Source organism: Eleginops maclovinus, chromosome 9 (genome assembly GCF_036324505.1).
Source record: "Eleginops maclovinus isolate JMC-PN-2008 ecotype Puerto Natales chromosome 9, JC_Emac_rtc_rv5, whole genome shotgun sequence".
NCBI lineage: Eukaryota > Metazoa > Chordata > Actinopteri > Perciformes > Eleginopidae > Eleginops > Eleginops maclovinus.
Genome location: NC_086357.1, coordinates 4,073,932 through 4,098,607, shown reverse-complemented (window position 1 = coordinate 4,098,607; position 24,676 = coordinate 4,073,932).

Genomic DNA, 24,676 nt, shown 5'->3' with positions numbered 1-24,676 from the left:
CTCTGATCATGGGACTGTGTACAGTCATATCAAACTGCAGAAAGAGGTTATTAATAATTTAAATATAATTAAACTTTAGCTGTAGCCATAACAAACACATTATGGCTAACTTTCCTTCAATAATGACTTATTAGCATTAATATCTCTGCTATGGTCCACTATTGACTTGATTATTAATGGCAAGCATTAATTTAGCAACCGTGTGGTGCCTGAAACATCAAATAATACCCGAAAATTCATTTTATTTTATTTTATTTAAGCGTTAATTGCAACTTTTGACCTAAATCAAAAAAATCATATCATCATATTTGATATGTCGGGCAATTTATTGACCAAACCACTGTCTTCGTTAGGGACAAAAAATAATACTGATCATTACATTTGCAAGATTTAGAACATTTCAGTTAATTTAGATTTTTTTTCTGTTCAAACAGGAATCGCTTTACAACTTCTTTATTTTGAACAACAAAGAAATATGCTATTTTGGGGGCTATTTGATATTTTTTTACAACTTTGCTTACGTGTTGTGTAAGTTCAAGTACAACAGGTGCATATCATTCTGGGCATGTATTATTTGAAATTTCATACGTGGGACAGATAATATCCCCTGGAATTGGTCCTCAGTCTCCACGATATAATACACTTGGTGTTAAAGGGTTAAAGGTTCCCAATTAAAAAAGTAAAACTGTGTGATTGCCTCAACATGGCTATGACAGCAAGACGCTAACAGTGCTAACAGAAAAAAAAAAACCTTATCATCAGTAACTGCGACTGAACAGCTAACTTGACACCTCCTGTAAGAAAGTTGGTTCACCAAACTCATTTAACCTTTAGTTTCTAACTTACCTCAAGTTCTATCTAGCTGTGCAAACCGTTGCTTCATTTGTCCTAGATCCAGTTGAGTTTTTTTGTGAGTTAAAAGTTTCCTAGACAGGACTCACGTGACTGTCATTGAACAATTGTAGCCTGTACTAATGAGGCTGGTAATGAGGGTAGTGGGACTATTTGCTCGGCACCACCCAATGCTTTCATCAGTTGACATTGAGTGGTCTCATTCTTTTCTTTGGATCATGTCAATTTTATGGCGCATATCTAGATGAAAAAGACGTGACCCTGATACACAGCTGTTCTGTGAAAAGTATTTCTGGGCAAACTTCTATAATATCTCTTCAAACTAAATTTGCAGAGTTCATCTTGCAGTCATCCTATCAGATCAAAAGGCACAATACTGATGTCTGTCTCTGCTGTACAGAGATGGGGAGGGAGGCTTTTGAAATATGTTTCCCCACACTTAGAAGTCTGCAAAGGGAATTCAAATGCATGAAAATAACATCTCAGAATGAAAGACAATAAATGATACATCAAAGGTTTCTCACCTTAGTCTAGTCACTTTAAATAAGCATTATTGTAGTGTGATTTGTCTTTAATGTTGTCTCGTTTTGTTTTGTCAGCAACTTTTCATGGTGGCTTGTTGCCCTTGCATAACAGGTTGCCATCCTCAACAATTAAAAGGTTAGATAACATTATAAATAGTCCTGATAGTTTACAGTGAACCCTGACTCCTGACTGTAGTTCACCTGGAGTAAATTCAGATATAAAAGATATCAGAGATATTATTCTGAAATGGACCAATCAAACAATGACTACTTTTACTTTTGGTACTTCATGTCTATTTTGATGCCAATATTTTCTACTTTAATTTGAGTAACATTTTGAATGCAGGACTTTTAACCGAGTATTCCTACACTCTGGTACTTAAGTACAAGATCTGAGTACTTCTACCACCTCTCTAATCTAATCTAAATTATTCCTCACTAGCACACACAAACACATACACACACACACACACACACACACACACACACACACACACACACACACACACACACACACACACACACAAACACACTTTTAAATTCTTTATTTAGATTATTAGATAAGCATACATAATCCAAATTTGGCAAAGAAAAAAGATGTCCAACAGCAGCCAATATTTCAGTCCACTATGTACATTAAGGGTGAAGGTGACACCTACGCCTCCATATATAGAGGCTACCAATTACTGCAGATACAGAGCAATATTTTGTAATTTATTTGGCTTTGTTTTTAGTGAGTCCACAGATCTGCAGGCCTCGCTCACACATCTTGTGCACATGGCCTAAACTACCAAAAATGAGGGCAATAACTGTACAGGAGTAGCCAGAGTTATTAAATACATTGTACCAAGGTTGATATTTTAAAAGTTTTGAGGTACAGCAAATGTTATAGCAAATCTCCTACCTCTGATAAACAGTAAACTAAATCATTCCTCACTAGCACGCGCACACACACACACACACACACACACACACACACACACACACACACACACACACACACACACACACACACACACACACACACACACACACACACAATAAATGCAACTCATGTGTAGCCTAAAAAGATACGTTGGCGTCAATATAACCTTCATTAGCATAAAGTGGGAATGAGGAGCGGAGGGATACCTAGGATGAGGGGGTGATAAGTGTTCAGCAACACGGACAGCGCCGCAGTGGCACACTGACCGCAGCTCCCTGGTCATGCATGTGTGCGTTTGCGCAGACGCGTGTCCGCAGATTACAAGGAGAGACTTCTGACATGCTGCACATTGACCGTGACACAGTCTCTCTCTCTCACACGCAAACACGCACGCGCATCACCCCTAAATACGCGCTGCTGAAAACATGCCACCAACCTGTGCTCTGCGGAAATCCTCCTCCAGTGTCCACAGCTAAAAACAATCACCCTACAGGAGTTGTGTGTCTCTTCCAGGGTAAATCCTCAAATTCCGAGAAGAGAGTGTAACAAAAAAAGAGAAGCAGATGTGGTTCTGTATTCCCTTTCAGCAGCCGGGTACTCCCCAAATCCAGACCTCTCCTCCGCCGTCCAACTCCGGATAGTTCAGAGGGAAGGGGACAGAATGCATGCGAGCTGGGATCCCCCTCTTCCGTCCTCTCCTGAAAGTTTGAACATCGATCATTCCCCTTGCCGTCATGCAGCGGCGGCTTTCGTGAGCGGACTGCCAAACAGCATGGAGATAAAACAAGGCGAGGGTTGCCGGTTCGCGCCCTGGCGGTGCAGCACGGTGTCTGCAGGCTTTAAGGCATGTCCTGAAGCTCTGGGGGTCTTGAGCAGCTGAGTGTTTTAATACACTGTTCTTGGACTGGATCCTTTACCTGAGAGATGGCCAAGTGCAACTGAGCTACAGTGTGACTTTTTACTCATATTTTCCTTTTCACCTTTTGGTGAAAGGGAAATTGTTGGACTATAGGTGAATACATTCTTTAATATTTAACTCAAACTTAATGGCAGCCTTTATGAAAATAGTTTTTACTGTTGGTTTTGATTAAGTTCTGGAAGTGATTGTCATTTTCTGTTTTGGAAAATAGCACGTTTCAAAATAATGAACGGTAACTGACTTTTCTAACAGACAGAAAATGACCGTAAGGTCCACATGCAATAAATAAGTATCCACGACTTCTTAATTCTCCCTGACTTGTGAATATATAAATATATATATTAGGTTTAGCCTGTTAAATGTGTTACTGGGGTGAAACAGTTGTATATGTACCCAAGAAGAACAAATATATAAATTAAATAACTTCTGAAATTATAATTCATGTTGTGTCAAATATTCATAGGCTTTATCGTCATATGCACAGTAGCTGCTACAGTGTAGAAATGGTACTGAAAATCTTAAGTCCCAGGCTCTTCCAACGTTGCAACATAGTTTTGTGCACATAAAACAAATAAAACAAATTCAAAACTACAAATAGTGCAAGAAAAAAACTGTAGAACAGATTAGAATAAAATAGTGCAGATTATGTTGCAGACCAATGTGCAAGTAATGCAGATGTCATTAAAACTGAATAAAGTGAAAGTACTAAATGTTTAACCATTTAAATTAAACTTGATTAAATCTGATTAGACTAATTAAGTGCAAACAAGTTGATTTAATGAAGGATAACTTAATTGATGGTCAGTATTACACAAAAACAACATGTTTATGTGGTGTTCAAATAACACAGTCACTATATTCTTAAATGTACATGGTGCTCCCTTTCTAATAAACCAAAGCATACCAACAAAATAAAACCATGTTGTGTAACATGTACAGTGGAGGAAATAAGTATTTGATCCCCTGCCAATTTAGTTAGTTTACCCACAAAGAAATGAACAGTATGTACATTTTATGGAAGGTTTATTTTAACAGTGAAAGACAGGATATCAAAAAGTCAGAAATTTACATTAAAAAAAAAGATATAAATTAATTTGCGTTTAATTGGGGAAATAAGTATTTGATCCCCTTGCATCCAACAATAATTCTGGTTCCCATGGACTGGTTGAATAAGTCCTCTCGCTTTAAGAAAGTACTCCTGATGTCAACTCCTTACCTGGATAAAAGACACCTGTCAACAGTCAATAAATCTGATTACAACCTCTCCACAATGGGCAAGACCAAAGACAGGTCGGATGATCATAGTGGAACTAATGTCAAAGGACATCAGGGACCAGATTGTAGACATGCACAACACTGGAATAGAAGACAAGACCACCAACAAGCAGCTTGGTGAGAAAGAGACAACTGGTTTGATTATTAGAAGATGGAAGAAGCACAAAATGACCATCAATCGCTCTCAATCTGGGGCTCCATGATCAATGATCATGCGAAAGGTGAGGGGTCTGCCAATAACTACACAGGAGGGACCTGTTAATGATCTGAAGGCAGCTGGGACCAAAGTCACCAAGAAAACTGTTGGTAACACACTGCGCCGTAATGGATTTAAATCCTGCAGCGCCCCTGCTCAAGAAGGCACATGTACAGGCCGTCTGAAGTCTGCCAGTGATCCTCTGAATGATTCAGAGAAGGCTTATCAGAAGGTGATGTGGTCAGATGAGACCGAAATCAAGATCTTTGGCATCAACTCGACATGTCGTGTTTGAAGGAAGAGAAATGCTGCCAAACCCCAAGAACACCATCCCCAGCATCAAGCATGGAGGTGGAAACATTATGCTTTGGGGGGGTTTCTCTGCTAAGGGGACAAGGCGATTCACTGCATCGAGGGGAGGATGGAGGGGGCCATGTACCGTAACATATTGGCTGATAACCTCCTTCCCTTAGCCAGGAAAATGGGACATGGATAGGTGTTGCAGCACAATGACCCAAAACATACGGCCAAGGCAACTAAGGAGTGGCTAAAGTAGAAGCCCATTAAGGTGATGGAGGGGCCTAGCCAGTCTCCGGACCTCCATCCCATAGAAAATGTGTGGAGGGAGCTGAAACTTCCAGTTGCCAAGCATCAGCCTCCAAACCTGAAGGATTTTGAGAGAATCTGCAGAGAGGAGAGGACCAAAATACGACTATGACCAACTACAAGGCACATCTGACCTCTGTGCTGTCCAACAAGGCTTTCTCCACCAAGAACTAAGGCATCACATATTTATTTCCCCAATTAAACACAAATTAATTTATATATTTATTTTAATCTACATTTCAGGATTTATTTTTTGATATTCTGTCTCGCACTGTGTCTAACTGTCTAACTAAATTGGCAGGGGATCAAATAACTTTTTCCTCCACTGTATATGTGAATGTAACTACTGTAAGGACCGGATACATTGTTATTGTGATTAATGCAATTACGGCATCAGTTTTAACTTGCTTTCCTAAAACGCAGAAAATGGGCCAAAGCCTGCAAGCTAGTTCAGGCAGTCACCTAGAGCACCAATGATACATTGACACGTGACACACCTTGACCCTCTTAAAACCAACCAATTACATTCTCCTAAACCTGCCGCCCTATTTAAGCTGCCAGATCTGCCTGCCTCTGCCTCGCTAATGCTGCTGATACTCGCCTGCCCCACCACCCCATCTTCCACCCATAGGCTCAGGGGGATAGTTTGATGTAATTCCTGGCATGATGAGGCCAGAGCCTAGATGCCAAATTCAAACTATATGTTTCTTCTAATAAACATATAGAGAAACACATGAGTTGTCTGACTGACATACGTTTTTAAGATTGTTTTTATGAAATACGGCCCAATTTTTTTTTTTCTTTAAAAAAAAAAGGAATTGTATAACTTGGTAAGGGTTCATTTAAGCCTACCTAAATTAAGAAGCTTAGTAAACATTTCAATTCAGTGTATAGTCTTCAAAGACACAAAAAAGAATCATCTTTATTGAGATTGTTTTACCTGAATAATCAAAATGACCAATGTGTGGATGCATGTTTCCCTTGGTTTAATTCATCATATAACTATTTTACCTTACAGTACCAGACTGTGACACACACAAACACACACACACACACACACAAACCTTTTTTTTTTTAGCAAGATGCGGAAATGTTTCTGGTGCCCCAGATTTGAAAAGCTCCGACAGGCGCATTGTATTGCTCCACTTTGCAGAGCATGGAAGCACACCTTCAGGAGTGCAGCGTTGATGTGCTTAAATGTGTTTTCCTTTTTCAGCCGGGAAACGGGGTGGAGGATAATGGGGAGAAAAAGCCTTAAACTGAGTTGAGAAGTGGAAGAAAATAGCTCAGAGTAGACGGATGTTCTCACCTTTACAGCTCTCCCAGGTCACCGCCTGAAAGCAAGCGCATCATTTCCATCTCCACAGCTCAAACCTAATCTTATTAATAGCATGTTCAGAGAAATGGAATCAGATTTGTGCTCAAAGGAGGTAAGGCTTTTTCAAAATGCACTGAAAGCCCGATTAACACTTTCAAACAGACAAGGAAACATTACAGGGAATTGGATCTGAAGTTGTTAAAAGCCCAGGTTTATCGCATTTTAAGAGCGGAGTGATCCGACACTGGGATTGACCTGTTGAGGAGAGTGGATAACAGCCATTAGGAGGAAAAGATCAAATAAAGCTAGAGGAAGACTAGTGATGACACACTTTCAGCGGTACTGTCAATAAAAAATAATTTGTATCATGTTTTATAATCTCACGGTACACGTATGTTTTTTTATTTGATAGCTCTTTAGCTTTGAGCCATTTTATGACTAATCGGTCCATCACTTTGGTTCAGACTGAAAGATCTTGACAATTTTTTGACATGAAATTGTGAACGTAAATTAATTGTCCCGGCTGACTTTGGTTGAAGGTTCATTTATGGACATTGTCCAACAAAGCATGGCACTACAAAATGCAGTTCTACTCCCTTTATCCGACAATCTTTACCGAAATGGGCTTGGTAATGGCCTTTAATATCCTTTTGGCTTTTGCAGGTACCTCATCTCATTGATATCATTTTTCAACTTCAGTTGATGAATACCAATGATGTTCTCGGCAGCTTTATTCACTTGCTGTAAAACCCTGATGTCCTAGGCCTTGCGCATCCAATTCCAGTTTGTGTTGTTTCCAGTCAGGCAGCATCAACTGGATGTTTATCCAGGTCCTTCTTTACCTTTTTAACTTCATTTAATTAATCCACAGTCTGTAGGAACTTGGCTTAGGAACCAAATGTCACAGTTCAAGTCCCGATTCCTATGCTGACGTGTCCTTGAGCAAGGTTGTAAAGTTGTTATTTTTGTTTCAGAACAGTCAATCTCTTAACGTCCTAACATCCTGCACTTGTCCCATGCAGTTTTAATCCACAGTGTGACTAGCCTTTTCACCAAAAAATATGGTGTTTTGCCTTTTTCAACAAATGCAGAGTTCTTTGTTGGTACTACACTCTTATCCATGATTTTCCCATAGACGTACATTTGGAAAGCTAAATCAACTAACCAGTACGAACACTTGTATAACCCTAATTTAAAGAACTAGGGTCTAGAATTTGTAAGATGTGCTAAGACAGTCCTACAGTTCTCATCCATTGCAGCACACAAACAGTAACTATCATCAGCGGTTCCCTTGGTTTTGCCTATGGACATGCATGTAATATCCTGCCTCACTGAAGCCACAGTGCAGGTTAAATTGACAGCACAGAGAGACTTAAAGTGGCTCTATTGTGCTTTTTTGGGGTTTCCCTTTCCTGTAGTGTGTTTTATAGGTTTTGATGCATGTAAATGTTCTGCAAAGGCTAAAATCCCAAAGTTCACGCCAGAGGAAGTTTTCACTATTAAATACTCTATTGGCTAGAGCTCCAACACATTGAACCTGAGGGGTAGGAAATCTCTCAGCAGTTGACCAATCACAACAGAGCTGGCCAGCTAACCAATCAGAGCAGCTGGGCTCTGGTTTCAGACAGAGGGTGAAAAGAAGTGCTGCAGCACAGGCAGTATGAGAAAAATAAAGACCTTTTTGAAGATTAAAGCATGGAGACATGTCCCAGTAGAGACACTAAATACTAAGTTATATAAATGCCAGTGAAATATGCAAACTACAAATAGGTACATTTACCCCAAAGCATTGGACAAATGAACAAACTATAATCATTTATTAAAGTCAAAATGGCTTTAACAGGATGCGTTCTATCGCTCATTTGTAAAAATGTAAAAGAACTAGGCAAGGTAATTTGGCTTTCTTAACAAATCAAATCAGGTTGTTTGTGATTTCCGGGAAACGTTAAATGTTCACCTGCTTCACCTCCGCTCCAGTGATGTGTGTCTTTGCCTCCTCTCTCCTGGAATCAGTGGTCAGACATTGTGTTTTGCTGAAGTTGAGCAGTAGTTTGTTCTGTGAGCACTCCTCCGCAAGATGTTGATTTACTCCCGATATGAAGGGTCGTCGTAGTTTGTAATTTATCTGTTGATGAGCTAAAATCAATAAAGCGCATTCTGATGTGATATTCTTTATTCTTTTGTGTGAGGGCTGAGCGGGGGGGGGGGCAATGCAGGCGATGTCCAGTGGAGTAAGTAGTATGAGCAAAATGTACTCAACTCAAGTTAGATTAAAAAAGAGACTTTAATAATGTGTCGGAAATTCAAGATGACATCATTTAATTATGTTTAGCTAAAGGAAAAACAAAACATTTATCCAGCTGATTTTAATTGCAGCAACTAACACTTGAGAACAACACTCAATTAAATGTTCCATTAAACCTTTCGCGCTGTCTGGCATTTGAAAAACAATTTGCTTTATAATTCACCTGCAAACTACTCTGCATTGAGATCAACTCACATGTCAAACAAGTCTGACACACACACACTTATTCAATACTTGTAGGAGAGATGCGGACTTAATGCATAAGCTTAACAAAACAACGTGGTCCTTTTTAAGTTTACATAGTTTGTTAATTGGCTGTAAAGAATACAATATTAATGCTTGAGTCATGCTTGTACAGGACTGTAGCGGGGAAATCAAACTAGGGGTAAAAAAACACTATAGCACCAGAACATAAAAGATAAACACTATTATGCATTTCGCTGTCCCTTATTAAATATGTGCGAAATACAACAACATGCCCATATGTAGAGAATAAAATGTATATGTCCTTCACTAACCGTATCTCTTTTTATTGCAAATTATAACCTAGCCTATATGTTGAATGGGCTGTACTTGTGTAGCGTTTTATCCAGTCTTTACGACCCTTCAAAGCTTTAAATACTTCAAGTTATTCACACCCATTCATACAGAGCAGCGTACCTTGCTTTAGGAACTTACATTCATACACATTCATTCACCAACTCTTGGTTCATCGACATGTTGACTGCTCGGGCTTTATATATTTATAAAACAGCATAGTTTTTTTAAAGGTCCCCTATTATGCAAAAGGCCCTTTTGGATGTCTTTATACATAAATATATGTCCCCAGCAGTGATGTCGGTAATGGTTACTTTAATCCGACCACTTTTTTCAGTAACGAGTAATCTACTGCGTTACTATTTCCAAACCAGTAATCAGATTAAAGTTACTTATCCAAGGCACTGTGCGTTACTATTTTTGTCATATTTTTGATTTCTTCTTGCGTCTCGGGGAGAGACGTCTATGCGACAATTCAGTCACGTTTTCAGCATGAGGACAACTCACGTGTAATACCACACAGAGACACAAACGTAAAAACAATGGAGGGAGGAGAGATGCGTGTTTTCTAGCTGGAAATACAGTCAATATTTTGAGTTTGTGTCAGCTAAAGATGATAATATTAAGGTTCGTTGTACTCTCTGTGCTGGAGACAAAGTGCTATCTAGCTTCAAAAACACTACGACAAATTTGAAGAAACATTTGGAGTCGCAGCATGGCACAGTCAAACTTACAGTCCCACCAGGTGGTGCGAAACGGAGAGCTGCGACTAAAGCAGGAGGTCCCCCACCACCCAAACAACAAAAGCTGGACTTCAGTGCAAAACCAGTAAGTGGGGGAGAGTTGGAAAAGTTGGTCGGGCAGTATGTTGGACTCATTTTTATGTTGAGGCGGCGGGGGGTGTTGTCAGCAGCTGCTGAATGTAACTAATAAAGTTACTTGTAATCTAACTTAGTTACTTTTAAAATCAAGTAATCATTTAAGTAAATAAGTTACTTTTTAAAGGAGTAATCAGTAATCAGATTACTTTTTCAAGGTAACTGTGGCAACACTGGTCCCCGGTGTGTAAGTAGGCTCACAAAGTTTCAGAAAATACAACCCTCTCTCTTTTCCTCCTTACCCAAATCTCTAAAAACGGGGGTACAAACGAGCTGATCCAGATTTGCTTCGATTATGACATCATATCAGAAATGTGGGCTGGCTTTACATTGAACTCCTGTTAACGTCCCGCCCATGTGACACGTCGCAACCTATCGTCCGCAATATACAGTCGCGAGCTGAATCCCCTCCGCAGCACATCTGTGTGTCTGTATATTCAGCAGGATGTCTAAAGAGGGACTTAGAGTTGTTGTATAACACATATAATGTCTCTGTTCTAGTGGTAAACACTGAGAAGGGTTTCAGAAATAATGCTGGATGTGGTTTTGAACATAATATGGCGTTTAATCACGGCAGAGTTTAGCTGAGTTTCTCCTTTAGAAACGTCTCTCTTCAGACAGAGATCTGCATGACGCTCCAAAGGGGCGTGGCCAGCATCAGGTCAGCTCAAATTTAATTTAAAGCAACACTCACAGAATCAGCACCTCAGGAACAGGAGTGAAAAGAGGGGGATGAGGCATGCTACAATGGGGGATCTGTTTGGTATTTTGAGCAAAACACTGCACAGGCAAGTTTTGTATAGATATTGCCCAAAAATATATTGTTTAAATACAGCCTAATAGGAGACCTCTAAGCCAGGCTGAACTGCCAACAACAGATTAGGTATTGTAAAATGTGGAACTCATATTTGCATGGATTCCTTCTACAGGTGACAAGATTTTGGAATGACCCGGAAAACAATCATATATTTTTTTATTTTGCACCAATGCTCATTCATTATGATGAGCACTGGTGCCCATCATGTAAAATGTGCCAGATTTAGCCATGAAGTCTAATATTAATCTGAAATCCCTGGCAGGTTTTACACAAAGCAGTGTTTATCCATGGAAATATACACTATAAATGATATTGCTGTCAATGAATTAAGGTTTAATTAATACTTTATTTTTATTTTCTCCCTGTAGTCCTCTTACTTTGCATCATTGGTGAGGATGCTGTCAAAGTCTCTAAAAAAAAAAAACAGGCTTTTTGCAGAGGGAACAAAACTGTCACTTTCCCTGTCTAATCCCCTCTACTAAGAGAAAGAGTACAGACATTGAGAGAGCAGGAGTGTTAATCCAAACCCAGGCACCAACCCCTTGGCTTCCAATCATAACCAGCACTATAAACTTAACTGTATGCCAACGCTTAATCCAATCCATATGGCATCAGATTTATAAGCAGGTAAATCAGTGCGATAAGTATCTGCTGGCTGGATTAATGGAGTGCAGAGAAAGTAAAAAAGGGATGAGGAAATGTTTTAGGGCCACACTCCAGAGACCCAGAGCAGGGATATGTGTGTAAATGTGTGTGTGAGGAATAGAGAGGTACTCTAAAGAATATTTTAGCGCCACACTTGGAACCCTCAGTCTATTCTGCTCCCAAATGACGCTGTTAGACTTCAAATTAAAGCAGAGGTTGGTGAGGTAGGTGTGTCATAAAATCCCTTGAATATATAGCCTGTGATACATCATATCAGTGTGTGAGGCCGGGACAACGGCTGCTTTATAACCATTAAAGTATAACCATCCATTGGCCTTATTGTTTGTATCAGTGGTAGAAGGTAACTAAGTAACTTGTACTTCAACTGAGTTTTTTCAGATTATGCTACTTCATTAAACATTTTCGATAGATACTTAATTTTCATTGGTCAATCTAAGTATTCCAGAGGTTTTTCATTTGCGCAGACCGCTATCAAGCAGAGCAGACCGTTGCAGGAAGATTTAGGGACTATGTGCAGTATCAATCCGCAGAAAGAGGTCTAGTAAATAAAACTTTCGGCAAAAATATTAGTTTTCTCCATCAGAAAAACACCATGCAATACTTTTTAATATTCGTTTTTATATTTGTGGAGAGCACGAAACTTTGGATCCATGGTGGCTAAATTATCCCTAGTAAAGCAAGGCGAGTTGATTTATATCTAAAAAGCATTTAGAAACCCTTCAACAACTTCAATTAAAAACAGTCATTAAAAAGCAAAGAGAATAAAATGAACATAAAACATGAATAACACAGGTATAAAATTCAAGAATAAAAGTTACAGTTAAATGCAAGTAAAGAAAAGAAAAACAGAGCAGTGCAAAGATGGCTCTTGAGCCACAGCCGTGTGTTAGCGAGTACTACCAAACCCTAAAATTGACCAATCAGAATTGAGTGTTTAACTATAGTGTAATTACATACAATCTTTGAAATTATATGATTCTGAAATGGGCCATATTGTATTTTGATGCCAGTACTTTTGCTACTTTTACTCAAGTTAAATATCTGAGAAGTTCTTCCACCACTTGTTTGTATGCATGCGGGTGGCCATCAGTCGTTTGGTGTATTAATTTAATAGTGACACATCAAGGTGCCAGGATGGTGGTCTACCTGGGAGAGCTTGTGTGTGTGTTGTTTGGATGCAGACTCCCCAGAAAGGGTAATTACCAGAATTACACACACACACACACACACACACACAGTTTCTGTTTGACCCTTATCTTGCAGTTATTAACTCCTTCAAAGCAACATACAACTGCATAGCTCGTTATATAACATAATAATATAAATAATTATTTGTTGCACTGCAAAGACGTAGTTGTTAAAGGAAGCTTTACAAAGAATAGGGTGTTATTGTTCCATCCTGGTTTTAAATGACCGAAAAGCTCTAAAATCAATTCTTTACATTCTTACAATGTAACAGTTTTTTGGGTGAATATTGGATAGTTTGTCTGTGAACAGTTATTGTCTGGTATAATTGATTTAGTCTGGAGTGCTGGAACATAAGTTCTTTATGCTTCTCTACTGCTACCTCGACTAGATGTTGTCAGATGGGTTCAAACAAAGTGGATCCAGGGGGATTAAGTGTTGACTTGCTGGGAATGGATGTCATTAACATTGGTTGATTCAAGAACAATATAAAATGATTTATTTATAATTCGAAGTTACTTTAAAACATTCCATGTATAGATATTTAAATAACATATGGTTAGAATGATGTTCAATTTATCTAAACTACTCAAATACAAAATGCAGTTCAGACAAGGGGTTCAACCAGTGGCGGCTGGCCAATAGAGGGCGCTAGGGCGCCGCCCCACCACTCACCTCTCACCACATTTCCTTGAATAAGACATAAAAAAAATGAAATAAAAATGAAATAATAAAATAAAAATATTTCGAAATATATGTATATATTCTTTTAGATGTGCAAGATAAATATTTCATAGTTAATGATGAGTAAAGTTGTTTCGTTCGTTGACATTGTCTGATTGGTGACTTATTTCCGCCCTGGGGCGCAGGAATCTTTGCCCATAGACTCTCGTTAAAAGTTGTACATGTGCAGTAGCTCCTCTTCAATACAAGAGATAGGATGATGTTGGGGCGCACCTCTCCTGCGCCCTGAGCTGAATGCAGCTGGATTTGGCGGCGGGTTGACGTCACAGCCTTCTGTCATAAAGTATGTGTATTGTCCATAGCCCCCCCTGGAGAAAACTCCACCAGCCGCCACTGGGTTCAACCATACTAAAAAGTCCAATCCGGTTAATACAGAACTCCACTCTGGTTCCCTTTTTGCCGGAAGAAAGTGTCTTTCACTGTTCAAATCCGGTTAATCCAGTGCCAGAGTTTGCCGGCCTGCCACACCGTACGTCAGCTTCTGGTCGCAGAGCCCTTGATATACAAATAAGAGGGAGACTCAGGGCACACCAACACAACTCCGATTACTCAAAACCAACAACCGAGAGCAGGAGAAATAGCTACTTCCCTTAATCTGGAGTCTGCAAGCGTTGGATCGCAAGGGTCGAACGACAGTCTGGTCCAGTGGCGAAGAGGAACTGCGGGGGGTCCGTCCTTTGCGAGTAGCAGTTAAGGGATCCGGTCCGGTCCGATCTGCGGCGATCTGAGGCAGTAACTGTGAGGAGAAAATAAAACGCCCCGTCCAACAGTAATCGGCGTATTTATGGGGGAGTGGATTTGCCAACTGGCGAATGGGATCGCTGATTTTCACTGGTTTCTGGTGTGTCAATTTGCAGTGTCTGTGTCTTTGTTGTGACAGTTCCTTAGGGAGGTTAAACAAAGCATGCATAGGTTTATAAATAAAGAAAAGTTCATCGCTAAATAGCGCACAACAACCATCAAAAATCACAAAGATATAAAAAGGTTTAACCATCCATCCCACTGTCTAACATGTTGACTTCATTCCATGACATATTCATAGTACACTCTTTCAACTACTTGTATCAAATAGTCCAAAGGCTCAAGTCCAAGTGCAGTCACAAGTTTTTCATTTTATTTGATCTCAAGTCCATTCCAAAAACATCAAACGTGTTTACACTACAGGTGTTCACTTCATTTATAAGCTATTCTTACAACACATTTTTAAATGGAACTGTTTACACTGCCAGCGGAGGCAAAAATCAGTTTCAAGACACTAGTGCTCTTCTATCGAGCTGTGAGGGGATAAGCCCCTTCTTACAGCCAGGCCTTGGTTAAACCATACAATTCAGTAGTAGTACGTAGGCCTACTGCGCCGAGGGTTCGGAGCGTGTGTCGAGTAATGCAGGACGTTTTTTGTGAAGCGCGTATCAAGGCTTGTACTCATATTCCCCCTCCTGTATTATGAGGACTCAAACCCTCACTTAAACCTCTCTGAGGATTATTTGTTTGTTTGTTTCACTTATTGATGTACTGTGTTGGGCTGGGGGTGTGTGTGCAGTTACGGAGTTGAAGCAAAGCCCAGCGGACTAGATAAACACAACACATAACTTAGTTTGATTTCCTTACCTGCTTATCTTTCCTGGGTTTGAATAAAGGTTTTGCACCAAATGACACATCCCCATTGAAGCCCTCTACAGACGCCGAGTGAGAAACAGAAATGCAGGAACGTGTTGATTGGCAGAGAATCAACAAAGTATATTAACTGGAAATTACAGAATTTTCAGAGTATAAACATGTAGGCTGTGGCTCAGCTGGAAAGCAGCTATCAACTGCAGGGTCGCAGGATCAACAACCAGATGATACATATTAATTGTGTTTATAAAGGCGTAAGTTTAATGCCATAATGTAGTTAATAAATGTATACTTTGATGTAGTTTACCTTTTCTGAGGCTATAACATGGATACGTTTACGAATATTATTTAGGAATAAAAATCTCTCTTTGCAATGTTTGCCAGCCTCCTTAGTCTTTTCAATCACAACCATTCAACAGGAATATACTATATTGATAAGAATTGATTACATGAAAATATGATTTATGTTCATTTTGAAGGGTTATTGTTAAAGCTTCCCTCATTGGGAACTCTGTATAAAGAGATCACACTGTGGAGAAGTCTTATCTACCTGTTTTACAAACTTTGACCAACAGGGAGGTTTGTGTGCAAATGAAGCCTCATGAAATTAACGCTTTTGCGATCCAATTGGCTGGAAAGCTTCAAAGCTTCATAAGGCTTCATCTCGCCATCACTACAATTCAGCACATGCACTTCGCTAGGCATCAGCCAATCGGCTTGATACTCCATCTCTGCGAGTGGGATCCAAGTACCCATCAAAAACACGCCTATTTGCACTGCGGTCAAGTCAGCCGACACTCGCGATTTCTTGGTCAAGCCAGCCGACACTCGCGTTTGTCAAATTTCTAGTGCCCCCGTATTCTAAACTGTGGTAAATGCATTTACACAAAGTACTACTCGAGTCTGGCTGAAGTTCCTGTGTTTTGTTCCTTGACTTTGGGTTACAAGAAAAAACATTAATACATTATTTCTGACTATGACTGGTACATTGGAGTTCACCACCACCCTGAAATCAAACACATTGAGTTTCAAACAAAGTCAAAGTCAAAGTGATTTATTTTTCACATGCACCAAATGGCTTGACGTCATCGGAGCAGTGAAATTCTTATGACCTGGCAGGCAACAACATCTACGCAGTGGACGTGCATACATGAAACATATAAGAATACAAATAAATAAATAAATAAAAATAAAATAAATACATAAAAAATATACATTTATACAAAATTAAGTTATAACAGAGTGACAACAGTTTTACAAAGATAAGATTAGATTAGATTAGATTCAACTTTATTGTCATTGCACAGAGTACAAGTATGAGACAACGAAATGCAGTTTAGCATCTAACCAGAAGTGCAAAAAGCAGTTAAAGTGCAGAGTATGTGCATATGTAAAGTGGAGTAAGTGAATAAATACAAATGTACAGTAAGAGGGGTATGAACAGTGTTAAAGGAAGACTGACAGCAGTAGGTAGTTAGTGGATAAGTATAAGTAACAGAGAAGACTGGCAGCAGTGGAGGAAGGTAGTGCAAAATATAAGTATCAAGAAGACTAGCAGCAGTAGAGGAAGGTAGTGCAAATGATAAGAAGACTAGCAGCAGTAGAGGTAGGTAGAGCAAATGATAAGAAGACTAGCAGCAGTAGAGGAAGGTAGTGCAAATGATAAGTATTAAGAGAAGACTAACCGCAATAGGAGGTAGGTAGTGCAAATGATAAGAAGACTAGCAGCAGTAGAGGTAGGTAGTGCAGATATAAGTATGTAGAGTGCAGGCGACGGTAAGTGATGGTAATAATGGGGTGAGAGTGAGAAATGAAGTGAAAAGGAATTAGTTCATTTTGTTTAGGAGGTAGTAATGTTAAGTACAGAGAAGTTGAGTGTTATGTTATAAGTATAGTGGTAACACTATGACATTAGTGGAAATAGGTGGAAATAAGAGGGTGAAACGAGGAATTAAGTGAAAGGAAGTAATAATGGTGCAGAGTGAGTTAAGAGGTAGTATGGAATAAATACAATGAATACACTATGAGGTAGTATGGGATAAATACAATGAATACAAGTAATAATAACTACAAGTGAATACACTATAGGAGGAAATACAGTACTAACAGTTCAGTGCAAGGTTCAGTGGCTGAGGGGGTTTGTGTGACAGTCCACAGTCTCTGTGTGCGTGTGTGGAGGGGGGGGACACCGAGGTTGAGAGTTCAGCAGGGTGACCGCTGAAGGGAAGAAGCTTTTCCTGAACCTGCTGGTCCGGGAGCGTAGAACCCTGTAGCGCCTCCCGGAGGGGAGGAGGGTAAACAGTCTGTGGCTGGGGTGAGAGCTGTCCCTGACGATGCTGCGTGCCCTCCGCAGACACCTTTTGCTCTGGACAGCCTCGATGGAGTGGGGAACCTGTGATGCGTTTGGCGGTTTTCACCACCCTCTGAAGTGATCTCCGGTCCGCGACAGAGCAGCTACCATGCCACACCGAGATGCAGTTGGTGGAATGCTCTCGATGGTGCAGCGGTAGAAGTTGACCAGGATCTGAGGAGACAGATGGGCCTTCTTGAGTCTCCTCAGGAAGAAGAGACGCTGGTGTGCCTTCTTGACCAGAGTTGAGGTGTTGAGAGACCAAGAGAGGTCCTCGGAGATGTGGACACCCAGGAACTTGAACTTGAAAAAATATCCAAATGTTTAGTAAATACTGTGAGTGGAGGGGTGGAAAGATCATTTTAGTCAGTGTTGTAGGTTCAGGAGCCTTATGGCCTAGGGGAAAAAGCTGTTTGTGAGTCTACAGAGCCCCAAGAGCAACAGGGGCAAGGAAAAACTCCCTTGAATGTGAGATATCTAGGAAGAAACCTCGGGCAGATCCACGACTCAAGGGGTTGACCCATCTGCCTAGGGTCAGTGACAGGGCAATGCAGTCTGTGTACATGACACATGAATAGGTTAGTTAGGTAAAGGGGATAGGACATGGTGTTAAAACCATCTAAGGCAGGGGTCTCAAACTCAATTTACCCGGGGGCCGTTAGAGGTAGAGTCTGGGTGAGGCTGGGCCGCATCAGGTTCCCCACAAGAAAAGTACTAAAAAACATTCCAATGTTATCAAATGTCTTAATTTTTTTATTTTTTAACACAAAATAAGATGAAAAAATAAATTAACAAATTCATAAGAAAAAAACAAATCAATCAGTAATAAATAAATAAAATGAAAATAATAATAATAATAATACAGCAGATATAGAAGACTGAAGAAACCACATATAGTTGCTGACTAGAGAAATGTAATTATTATTCAGATTCAAATATCTGTATTAACAGTTCTTTAACATTTAACTTTCTGAACATGAATGGAACATTGAACATAAACTGTTCTGAACATGGCTTCTTCTACCTACTTCTTGCTGCTAGAGATCTGGCAGCGCTTCCTCTCACATAGCCGAGCCACATTTGGCTTAAGCAGGGATGAAGCAGTGGAGACCCTCAGTAGGGCTTGAAGATGCTCATCAGTAAGTCTGGACCTGTACTTGGACTTATTGAAGTTCAACATAGAGAAGAGCTTTTCGCACAAGTATGTGCTCCCAAAAAGACACATGGTCCGCTTGAACATTCGTGAAAGCTCAGGGAAGCTGGGGGGCAATTCTCTCAAAAATTGCCCGAGCTTGTCTGCTTTTCCACTCACCTCCCTGAACTTGGCTTTGAGTTCAGAGTTGCACTGCAGGTCAATGAGCTCCATTTGAAGCACAGGAGGGGCATCTTGCACATCAAAGGAGAAGGGGTCCGCAAAAATTTGAAATGTGGCTCTGTGCGTCTTGAAGTCTGCAAATCTGTGATCAAATTCCTCCTGTAGCTTCAAAATGACATACACATACTCCTCACCACTGAATGGTGTGCCTGCATCCATGAGTGCCTTGCATGCTGGAAAATGGCAAAGGTTTGTCTGAGAAAGCTGGGCTTTCCATAACATAAGTTTTGTAGAGAATGCTCTCACGTTGTCATAGGCAGCACTAACAAGTTGCCCTTGGCCTTGTAACTTCTTGTTCAGTACATTAAGCTCATGTGTGATATCAACAAAAAAAGCTAAGTCCATGAGCCATTTTGGATCACTTAGCACAGGAACAGCAACCCCATCTTTCTCCATGAAGGCTTTCACTTCCGCTCTCAACTCAAAAAATCTCTTCAACATGTTTCTCCTGCTGAGCCAACGTACCTCGGTGAAGTAGAGCACATCCCCATATTCTGGCTCCATTTCCTCTAAAAAAAGCACGGAACCTTCTGTGCTTTAAGCCCCTGGATCTGATTTAGTTGATGCATTTCACAACGAAAGACATCACATTGTCAAACTTCAGGCATTTGCTGCTAAGAGCCTGCTGATCGATAATGCAGTGCAGAGCAATGGCCTCCTCCACACCTTCCTCTTCCAGTTTTTTTTTAACAAGTGCCACCAGTCCATTTTTCCTCCCTGTCATTGATGGCGGTGGTCTGGCCATGCATTGGAATCACTGTGAGCAACTCCTCTATGACTTCAAAATTGTCATCAACACCACGGACATAGATTGCGAGGTGGGCAGTGTCCGTGATGTCTGTGGTCTCATCAAGAGCGACTGAGTATACACTGAAACTTTTTGCTTTCTCACACAGTTGATCATAAATGTCACTTGACAGGTCAGAAATGCGCTCTGCCACGGTGTTGGCAGAAAGGCTGATGTTGCTAAACTGACCTTTATTTTCTGGACAGGCAATACTTGCAGCCTGTAATATACACTTTTTGACAAATTCACCTTCTGTGAATGGCTTTCCTGCTTTAGCAATCATCTCACTAACCACGTAGCTAGCTTCGACTGCTGCATCATTCTCTCTGGTTGCTTTCTTAAAGAAATCTTGTTGCCTCAGTAGATATGTTTTAAGATTAGCAACCCGGTTGGCTCTCTCATCTCCCTGGTATTTTGCATACTCCTCAGCATGTCTAGTTGTGTAATGACGTTTCAAATTGTATTCTTTGTGCACTGCAACTTTCTCTGTGCAAATAAGACACGTCGGGATGCCCCTGTGTTCAACAAAGAAATATTGCACTTCCCACTTTTCCTGAAATTGTCTGTGCTCATCACCAACCTTTCTCTTCACTGCAGGCTTAGAAAAAGACATTTTTGGGGCTGTGTAATATATATTTCCACTTGGTGTCACTGTCGCGTTGAAGTTTCAGTGTTTAGCCGATACGTCTTTTCCGCTTCTTTTTCTGTCCCACTGAGCAGCAATTTCCGCGGCCGCCTCCGCTTCTGAGCCCGCGGCCGATGTCCCGCCCCCGAGAGCAATATACCCCACCGTGATTGGTAGGTTCGTTCAGCTCTGCACACAACACTGAAAAGTGCCATTCGTATCAAACTCGCGGGCCGCATTAACATTAAACTTTCATATTGAGGTGGGGGCCGCAAACTATCGTCTTGAGGGCCGCAGTGGGCCCGCGGGCCGCGAGTTTGAGACCCCTGATCTAAGGTATATGTTGCAGAAAATAGAAATGGTGGCAGGTAGTTGATCTCCTGGAAAATTGTGTGTATTATGTCAAGTCAGTATGTTCCAATCGGGAAGTGTAGTGGGCTGCTGAGGGAATGCTGGGCCAGGGATGTCAGGGCAATGGGGTCGGCAGCAGGCGGTGGTGGGACATCAGGTACGATGAGGGCCAGTGGGACATCAGATACGATGAAGGCGGGTGGCTGGTGATGGTTTACCTCACAGGTGGTTATATGGGGGAAAGCAGAGAGATAGAGAATGGTTTAGTATTCCTATAGGTCATGATTGTTAGCGTTAATAAGTATATTAATGGTATATAGGGTAGATTGTAAATTCAACTCTAAAGTTCCTCTAATTTCCACCTGGAGATATATTACGATATTACAGGTACTGTAAAAATTCATTGCTTCATAATTTCTGACTATGATTGGTAGATTTGCATTTAGGATGACCATGACCTCACACAGACTAAAAATATGAAAAAGCCTTATATTCTCAAAGACCTTGTTCATTTTGTGAATAGCTTATCAACTGTAGGTGGATCCGCCCTGTACATCCCCAAAGTGTCTGTCCAAGATGACACATATAAATTCAAGAGCAGCCATATTTAATGAAAACAGGTATACCCTTTTCATTTCTAAATAGATAAAACATAAAAACTAACACAAAAACATGCAACATGTTGTAGATACAACAGAATATTAATAACAAACCTTAAGCATCCATTTGAGCTCCCAGTCCACTGTGTCCACACCAATGCTCTTTATTGCTCACACAGACAGCAATTCCAGTCAACCGTCTTTGCATCCTCAATCTGTGCTGAGTCTGCAGGCACTGAGCATGGAACCAACGGGAACAGGTGTCGCACTGTATCTGTAAAAGATCAAATTAATCACATTTATTGGAAAAATACTTTTCAAGGTCTCCAAACTTTACAATTTTTTAACCAAGTGTCTCATTGCCATCATGGTAACAACTTGTAATTTGTATTTGGAAATGCTCTAACTTAATATGAACCCGCAGCTGTTCGAGGGCCAACATAAGGAAATGAGAGAGGATGTTACACATACTTTCAAATAGCCACTTTTCTTTGTTATTGTGATGGACAATAAGAAATGACTGTCATTCAAAGAGTAATATTTCTTTATTTAAGATAATTTGTTTGTATATCTTATTTCGTCATACAGTAATACATTTTTTTTTCTAAGTGTAGTGATGGCTTTAAAGCAGGACATGTGCTCAAGATGGTCTTTCTACTTGTGTTGAAGTACCATAACAGACTGTATAACTGACAATTAGACATGTGAATTACAATAACTACAAGGCTGCCTACACTATCATGTGTATTTTTGATAGGAAAATTGGAGTCCCTGTGGCTGAGGGTTGAGCCACATCTCCTTCTTCGACTCCTGCTGCAGATCATTGTTTGATGTTATTCTTAATCCTTACCTTCCCTTGCTTCCTGTCATCTCCCTATTGTCCATTTTCAAAGGTATAAAATCCACAAATAAAATAATTTTAAAAATCACTTACCCAATCAGTCAAGGCAGGACCTGGACCAGGTGGTTTCGTCATAGAGCACATGGCACAGCTGGTCTCTATGTTAAACACTGATATAAACGCAAATATTAGATTAAGAGTACTACAATGTAAAAATATCACGAAGAGAAGTTGTCACACACCTGAACTTTGGAGTATCTGTATAGCCAACTGTGTGCGTTCATGGGCCATTACTTTCCGTGTCGTACCAAAAGACATTTTGGGTATTCGTGAAAAGGCCTCCATGACTGCGTTTGCCATCTAAACAGTGACACAATATGTTATATAGTTTGGATAAATTAGTCTGCCAATATGGGGAGTGGAAATGCAGTAAAAACAGACATTGATCCTAAATGCTCAATAGATGCAGATCATTTTGAAAATGCAGGTGTTTCATGAAAAAATAATGTTACCTTCATAACGATTATGCCACAACTACTTCCGTCCCTCTGGACAGGGTGTTGCATGACCCCTCCTTTCCACTTCTTATCCAGCCAGTCTGTTTTGCTGTGGCAGTTCCTCCTCATTATGAAGAAATCACTGCGTGAGAATAATTGGTCAATTTGTCAATGTCCCATGTGTACACATACAATTTATCCCCAATGAAATGATGGATGAGATGAAAATGATTTTGTTAGGCTGAATCACTGAAATTGCATAAGTACCGTAGTCTTTTGGCAGCACGATCTGAGTCTGCCTGCTCAGTAAAGCTGCGTGCTGGATCCACTAAATACACCCTGCTGTCAGTAGCACTGATGTACTGTAAACACAGGTTAAACAAAAGATATTATTGAGAAGGTATTTACGACATCCAGAAAAAGAATGAAAAATGTAGTCACCACTAACCAGAAATTTCCAGTGAGCATTTTGGATGTTCACAAAGGACACAATCGCTTCATAGTTGTCAAAGTTGACCTGTAACATGACCCAAAAATGAACAACTTGATTAAAAAAAATAGATTTCCTCTTTATCTCTTTATGATAAAAACACTTTACATAAAAAACATACACTTAAGATTTGGATTGTCTTCATCATACTGTACACACAGTTCAAGAAAAAAATGTCATCAGCTAACTTGTAAAAAATTGTCAGATAAAGGTAAAAACAGTTAACTTTTGTATTTGTATCTGACATTAACACATATTACCTTTGACAAACTTTGTCTCCGGACAGCTTCTCTTCGACCAAAGAGGATCACACCAGCCACATAGTAATTGAAAACGTAGATTCTCCTCCCCAAATTGAGTTGGCTGGCAGTGTGATGTAGCATGCACTCCATCACCTTCAGAGATGAAAAGAAATCATATAGTCAGTCTTTAAAAGTCTTAAATGATTTTAGCCTCCTAGTTATACCCAGTTTACCTTGGCAAGAACACATTTTATATTAAAGACTTTTTATTTATTTTATTTATACAGCTCACATTTTCTCAGGGGCCTTTATATTATGTACAGTGTACAAGACCCTTTGTCCTTTAGACCCATGATTTTTGTAAGGAAAAACTCCTCCAAACCATTTCTAATTGAAAACAAATGGAAGAAGCGCCAGGCAGAGGCTCAGCGAGGGGATCTCCCTCGCACACCACACCAACCGGCACATACGCATTTAACACTGATGTTACAGGCGCTTAACTTGTATAGTAACAAACTACGTTCATTACTATTTGGCCGCGAACTTAAACGTGCTACTCTCCAACTGCACATGCGCAGCGTTGCTAGGCAACGTAACGTAAATAAAGGGAGTCTTTTCGTACACATATTCCGATTGGATGGAATGTTGATTGACATTGGCTTTGCCGAGTCAGAAACCCAACTTCCCGCCCGGTTTCGAAAATGAACGAAATGAATGGGTGACGTCTCTAGGTCAGTTATCCCACTTCACGTTAACCCGTGTGATGCCATCGTTCATTAAATTGGAAACTAAGCTGGAGGAAAATGAAGAGGAGCTATCCATCTGGTTGTGAGAAGAAGAACAAAAAAAAAGATGATGAAGAAAAAAGAAAGAAAGACAGACAGACAGACAGACAGTGGTAAGTGGAGCAGATAATGATCTAAGCATAACATCAACAGTAAATGACTCCTGTTATTGAACTACTGACTAGTGTTATTTATTGTTGAACTAACAGGGAGACAGACTAGCAGCTAGTGTTAAGCTAGCTACTATGAATGCTATGATAGCAATGAATAATGAAAGCTATGCCCAAGGAGAACAATTACAAATCTCTTTCATATCTCTCCTCAGGATCTTTACTTAACTTTATGACCACAAAAAAAACAGATAAAGTGCCCC